Source organism: Nicotiana attenuata, chromosome 10 (genome assembly GCF_001879085.1).
Source record: "Nicotiana attenuata strain UT chromosome 10, NIATTr2, whole genome shotgun sequence".
NCBI classification, from domain to species: domain Eukaryota; kingdom Viridiplantae; phylum Streptophyta; class Magnoliopsida; order Solanales; family Solanaceae; genus Nicotiana; species Nicotiana attenuata.
In genome coordinates this window covers 19,398,584-19,406,316 of record NC_031998.1, presented here as the reverse complement: position 1 = coordinate 19,406,316, position 7,733 = coordinate 19,398,584, and positions in this window count along the sequence as shown.

Here is a 7,733-nt window from a genome sequence, read left to right as displayed (position 1 = left end):
GTGCAGCCATATCAAGGAGTTATTAATTAAGTCCATCTACTTTAGTTATTTCTATTCTAGTCCAGTAGTATTTACTTTTTCAATTAAGTCCTCCTAGGTTCTAGGAGCAGGACATGTGTCATTTTGTTAATTAGTTTGTTACATAAAACCAGCTGTCCTTTCTTGTTTTGTTTGGCATATATTGTCTGTCCTTGTATTCAGCAAGGTATCTAGATATGACAAAATTGACATTTTAATTATTTTTCCTTCTTTTATTATTTTATTATCTTTTTCTTTAATTTCATAGTAGCAGCTGCTACAAATTGGTATCCAGAACTCGATCTTGACAATTCAAGGATGGTGGATAAACACAAAAATCAGTCTGACGATGACGGACTTAGAAAGGTTGAAGTTCAGCTACAAGTTTTCATGAAAAAATCGGAACAGAGGATGGACTAGAGGAGAAGCAAGGAGTTTTGAAGCTAAGATGGTGGAGTCTTTTGACTCGTCAAAGCGGATTGAATGGATTGAGGAGATGTTGGTGCAAATGAGTGGTCGAAACAAGGCGGAACACTCTTCATCAGTTCGGTCTTCCATCGCCGGAATCCATGACGGATCTTCTGTGGAAGCAAGCCTCTCGTTGGAGGTAATTTACAGAGCTACACTCCTCCAATTTCACTTTCCATTACCATAGGGCTTCGAGCAGTACCCTTATCCTCACTACCCCAGCTAGGAAGTGTCTTAGCTAACCCATAATCCCAAGCTGAAAACACTACCGGAATTTCCTTGAACCCTTCAGCTACAGCTTTTAGACCACCCTCTCGCTCTTATCCTCTAAATACCTGAACCTATATTCCACCAAGAACCTCTTATCCCATAAACAAGCAGTCAAGCAACCCACCAACTTATTCATATCAAATGGCCTCTCAACCACTAGTTCCCTAGTCAAATCCTTATCCAACGTCTACACAACCATTTTTACCCCACTCATACCCTTTTATAGTGACCCAAAGTATGGCTAACCACTCAGAGCCATATTTGAGTTGCCCATAACTCAACCCGTGACATACACAATAGCACAATCCTGATCCATTCCATTTGGAACTTTTCAGCAGATCCCACTAGTTGGCAATTCTTAGAATCAAAACGGGCATGACTCTCATAGATCCACATCTAAACTACCTAAAGCCAAGTTATTATTTCCGGATCTTGATGAAATAAATCCTAGGAATTGGTTGAGAAGATGCCAAAAGTTTTTTGATTTATACCAAGTGACAGATGCTGAAAAAATTAATTATGTGGCTATTCATTTAAAGGATTTTGTAGACCGTTGGTTTGATGAGTATTTGATTTATCATGGTGGTATTGTATCTTGAGCCCAATTTTGTTACGATATATGTGAACATTTTGGTAATATTGATCCGGTGGAGATTGTTAAAGGATTTAATCATCTTGAACAAACCATTGATGTGGAGACTTACCAGAGGCGATTCGATGAGTTAAAAAGCTTAATGGTGATCCTTAATCCTGCGTTAAAAGAATCCCATTTTGTGTCTTTCTTTATTGATGGGCTTAAACCAGACATATTACCACTCATACAGTTTGCTCGACCCAGAACTTTATTGGCAGCTTACAAGTGTGCTAAGTTGCATGAGAGATCCTTCAATGCATTTTATAAGCAAATGGATAAACAATTGTCGGCTAAATCCTATCACAGAATTTCTTAGTCCAGCTATAAGCCCATATTACCCAAGCCCACTCTACCCAAGAACCCACCTGATGTGAACACCCGTAATCCAAATTCAAAGAATATGACTCTAGAAATGTTGGGGGAGAGGAATTTATGCTATAAATGCCATGATACCTATTTTCCTGGACTTGTTTGTAAAAATAAAACTCTTAATGCTATGGAAGCTGAGGAGTTTGTTGATGCAGTAGATGGATTGGAGGAACAAGAAGAAGGGGTTCTGGCGGAATTGGGCCAGGAACAAGTTGAGATAACCTTAAATGCGATAATGGGTCGGAGCAAGGCCCCTTCAACAGTTAGGATTACTGGATGGGTCAGGGGCCAAAAGGTTGTGGTATTTTTGGATAGTGGGTCTGTAGACATGTGATTTTTTACCCTCCCCAAGATTTTACATATTTTAGCATTTAAATATTTAGTTTAGGCCTAATATCACCATTTCAATTAGTTTTGACTCTTTTACTTTATTTTGTCACAAAAATGAAAATTACAAAAATATTTTCTTTTATTTAGCTAATTGATATAAAATAGTTTCACTTTTAATTTTTAATTTTACTTTAATTAATTAGAAATGATTTTATAATTTTGTAGTTGTTATTTCAGGAGTTACTATTTTTAGTCTAGTAGAGTTAAAGGGCCACTTTTTAAAGGTAAATTTGGCCAAAACTTGGCCCAATTTGGATCTAGCCCATAATTTCCAAGCCCATAATTCCTAAGTCCATACTCCCCTAACCTAAAATTAGACCTAACGCCTAGGACCTAAGAAGAGCATAAGCCGTTTCTGATCTTGAGGAACAACCTCCATATCATCTTCTTCACCAAAACAAAAACCTAGAGCTTTCAGGACCTTTTCTTCTTCATTTCAAAAACCTAGTGACCAACCCCCCCCCCCCACCCACCGTTCTTCTGCTTCAACTCGCAGAACGCCGGCCACTCCCTCTCTCTCACAAAAGCCAACCATCATCTCCAGCCAACGACCCCTTCCTCTTGACCCCTGAAACTCTTCACCCCTACACCAAGAACCAGCCGCTACTAGCCTACCACCCACAAACGACCTCAAGCCGTCGTTTTCCGCACCAGCCCTACACACTACCACAGCAGAACCGGCGAACACACACAAGATACAACCGCCGCACCACCCCAAAACTCCCCAGTCTCTACCGGACAGAGAAGCAGCGAACACCATAGCCATTCTTCGCTGCTTCTGCTTCTTCTTCCCATTAACAAAGCTCGTTGGAAACCATCACCCAACAACCACACTCCACCTTCTTCTCTCTCCCTTCTCCTCACAGCCGCTTCTCTGTTTAGTCGCTGAAGTAGTGTTCTTGGGAATGACTGTCTCAGGCCAGTGTGGCTTCGTTTGTGTGTGCTTTCGTCGGAAAATGCTTTTTCAGCGATTTGCTATGCTCTACTACCCCGATTATCATTTTTTGGCTATGTTGTGCTTTGGTTGAGTTTTTCAGCGATTTGCATCTTCTCGTTCTGTTCCCGTCATTCTTTTTGGGAAATACTGTCCTTTGCTCCTTTGAGACCATCTTGAGTCATCGATTGGCGTTTTAATTTCGGGCGAGTTCCGAGTTCGTCGAAAGTCGTAGTCCAAGGTTTCCGGTGAGGTTTTCCGGTTTAGATCCTGTTCGTTCCGTTGCTTGGCATTTTCAAACTGTGAAACAATCAATTTTCAGTATTGAGGTTCATTTCTCACCTTGTTATCTATTTAAATTTTATTTGCATATTCTTGCTAATAGCTTTCGATGATCATGAATGCAATATGATTATTTTGTTTATCTCACTATCGATCTAGAATCTATTTAAAAGGGTTTATCAGTTTATGTTTTTTGGCTCGTAATTCTGTCCGTGAATAGTCATCTAAATCGCAGTTCATGGAATCACTGGTAATAAATATGGTTTAAGTTTAATTAGTCAGTTTGATTTTATACCAAGCAAAGCCGTTTTAGGCTAAAGTTTGTCATAGATTATCTGAGTAGCCTTAAGGATTGGTTATCTTTTTCTAGGATGTTAGTTAAAATGAAGCTATGTGCGGGTTGGAAGTATTTCTATCATCGTGACTATGGGTACGGTTCCCGTGACGTAGTTGTGATTTTCAAATCCGGGGGGTACATTTGTGTGGCTCGGCCAAAACTTCTAATAATGCTAATAACTGAAACATGTTGTAGATCCTGGGTACGGTTCCCGTGACATGATTCGCAATGTGTATCAAACAAATAAGTGTATGAAAATCGTGATTTATTAAAAGCGGTTAGAAAGTTAAAAAATGCACGTAGGTTTAAAATGTGTAATTAATAAGACAAACAGGCCAATAATAATAGTTGAGCGACCGTGCTAAAACCACGGAACCCGTGAATGCCTAACACCTTCTCCCGGGTTAACAGAATTCCTTACCCGAATTTCTGTGTTTCGCGGACTGTGAAACAGAGTCAAACTTCCTCGATTCGGAATTTTAAACAGGTGACTTGGGATAACATAAATTATCCCAAGTGGCGACTCTGAATTTGAATAAATAATCTCGTTTCGATTATTGTCACTTTAATTGGAAAAACTCTCATATACCCTTTCGGGGTAGAAAAAGGTCCGGCGACTCTGCTGGGGACCGAACCCAGAATATCTGGTTCAGGGTTCAAGAATTCGAGCTTAGAATAATTGTTATATTTGGCTTTTATTTATTATCTGATTTTTATTCCATGCTTGGGCCTAATGTGCTAAATGCCGCTTTTTACCGCTTTGATATTATTTGAACTGTATATAAATTGCTGCGAAACCTCTCTCTTCTAATCTTCTGGGAAGTGCACGCTGGCATGACTTCTTTTCTGTTAGTGTCATACCCTAATTTAGAACGAGGATCGGGTCAGTTACAAAGCCGGATGGCCTTTTGGTTCCCGGTACGTAGCCCCCCCCTCTGCTCGAGTTGTCCGCTCGGGTAAGCCAGGTCTAGAACAATACACCCACGTTTTAAACCTAGAATAATACAGCCTCATGCCGGATCCCTAGTAGGAACGTTTGTTTGCATCATGTGCATTTGACTTAGGGGACTTAACACAGGGGTTGGGTCCGTCTAGGACAAGTGTACCCAAATAATAAAAGACCATTATGATGCATCTTATGTGCTACATGTTGCATTTTCAAGGGAAAAAGGGGTCCTTTGGCGGACCAATGATGATTGATGGTAAATGAGAAAGAATAGAGGGTGAAGTGTGAAAATAAAGCAAGTAGGGCCCAGTTATGTTTTTCTTTCACAATTTTTTTAAGCAAAAGACAAAAAAAAATGAAAAATCCCAAAAAAAGATTTTGTGTTTTCCCATCATTTTTTAAAAAAAAAAGAAAGAAAAAAAATGTTTTCGCCAAATCAGTTGTTTATTTTTATTTATTATTCTCACCCGTATCCAATCCTCCCGAACTACGCATACTTGATTCTCGTCTTTCGGGGCGTGATACGTAGGCAACCCACATAGGGTCCGATCTTCCTAGTGAGTCTTAGGTTTTTGGTTTCGAGGGTCGTAGCAAATCTTGCATCTCTAACCGCTTTTGGCCACATAGGCCGTTTTGCAAAATAGAGCTATTTTCGCAAAAGTGGTTCAATTGACCCATGTCTTAGAATCTTGAGTCCACGACTAGGTGTCATATTACTTTAAGGTCTGTCCTTTCCTGAGTTTGCATCTTTAGCCACTTCTGGCCACATCGGCCATTCTTGCAAAATGGGTCATTTTTGCAAACTAATTTCGGGCCGTGATTATTGGGAGTTTGAATCCACATAAGCTTTAGTGAGGTATTTACATGTCTATGAGGTCACCTTTGATGAGTTTGCGCTAACAAGCCACGTAGGTTATTTTTTAAAAAAATAGCCACAATCATGTCTTGCATGTGTCCAATAGGGAATGTTATTGTCTCACATAATGTTCTAAATCTTTAACTCTATTTGGTTTTAGTAATCTCATACAGGTGTGGATCTGCTTACCAGAGTTTGAGCATGACAGACACCCCCGGACCATCCAGTCAGGACCGCTGCATTCAAGAGTTGCTTAAGGATTTTTTTATTTTTATTTTTTGAGTCTGTTTTTTTTGTTGTCTTGTACTTAATAGTCATGTTCAGTAGTACTGATTCTTTTAGTTGCTGTCAGATTTTGTCGTAGTATAGTTGAGTTTGTCAAGTCTCTCGTTATCGTATTTCTTGTTTTATATTTGAAAACCAAAAAAAAAGAGTTGTAAATGAAAAATCCAAAAAGATTTTTGTTTCTTAGTTTATTTTGTTCATTACTTTTTCAGAACTACACTTGGTCTGATTCATGAGGGACATGATACATAGGCAACCTACATAGGGTTCGATCGAATTATTTTTTTTAAAAAAAATTAAAAGAAAAAAAAGAGTTGAAATTATGGGATGTGAGAAATGAGAGGAAAGAAAAGAGTGATAATTAGAAGGAAAAAGTGGAAGGAAAATGAGCAAGCCAAGAAGTGCTAGAAAAGAAAGAAAAGAGGAGATTGAAATGAACAAAATTGGGATATGCCAAGTGACCTTGTGACCTTCGAAGTCATTCTAGAACCGTTAATTGTTACTAGGTGCATTGCACGCAATGTGATATTTTTAGCTATTAAATGCCCTGATGCTAACAGGATGACCCCATTTTGTTCCTTTTGTTATCTTCATTGAGCAGAAGGGTAGTTGGTTTGTGGTTCTTACGTAACTCATCCTTACAACACAAGGTCAAAGAGCAAGGTAGCCATGGCTAGCAAAGACTTGGACACGGGTGTTATTGATCCGTCTAAGGAGATTGCTGAGTTAGAATCTGAGTTGAAAGAAGAGGTCTTAAGGTTGAAAGGACAGATGGCCGAAATATATCAAGCCTGGATTAGTGGGCGTCCTCCAACATTATTTCCCACTAACTACCCTGAAAGCCTTGTCTCCATTTCGCCACTGTCACAAATCCAGATTCCCATTCCTGCTGATATCTCCCCACAACCTTTTCACACTCCACCCGCCAAAACCACCTCTTATCATGCTCCTTTGACCACTCATGTTTTTGTAGTTCATCCACCAGCTACCTTTCCTCGATCCTCTAGCGAGACTGTGTTCAAAATCCTCGATGCCCAACACTGTGCTCCAGAACCAACTTTCAAGGTCTCGGATCCATACTCTCACGCTCCTCATTTTGAGCCTCCCGGTGAAACTGAAAAGCCTGCTAAGACGGTGGAGCAAGATAAGATATCCAGGAAGGTGAAAATCTTAGAGTAGTCTTTAAGAAACATGCAAGGGTTGGCAGGTCAGAAGAGTATTGCCTTCAAAGGTCTGTGTATGTTCCCTGACATTCACTTGCCCACAGGATTTAAAATACAAAAGTTTAACTTGTATGACGGGCATGGAAATCCAATAGCCCATCTGAGGGGTTATTGCAGCGAAATGAGAAGTGTTGGCGGGAAAGATGAGCTGCTGATGGCACATTTCAGTGAGAGCCTGACTGGGGCGGCCTTGGAATGGCATACTCGTCAAGATGTCAGTAAGTGGCATACATGGGGTGACATAGCTCAAGATTTTGTTCGGCACTATCAGCACAATGAAGACATTATCCCATATTGTTCCTCCCTATCTTAGATAGAAAAGAAACGCAAATAAAGTTTTAGGGAGTTTTGGTTTAGATGGAACGAACAAGTTGCTCGGGTCAGTCCTCCGATTGATAGAAAAGATGTTGTTGAGCCCTGCCAACGACAGGATCCAGTGGGCATTCCTGCTAAATGCTTTCAGCCTCAATACCGACCCCATGACCAAGCTCCACATAATCCACCCTAGTATTATCCTTCGAACAACACTCGGACATCTGTCCAACCACTAGGTCACTCCCTAGGGCGAGCACCAGCATCCCAAAATTCTCGCGCGCCTTCACAACATTTTCAAGCACCATATAACCCTAAAAAACATAGGCATGGAGGGAAATAAAGGCAAAGAAATATTTTCATGCCAATCGGAGAATCCTACACAAGCCTATTTGAGGAGTTAAAACAT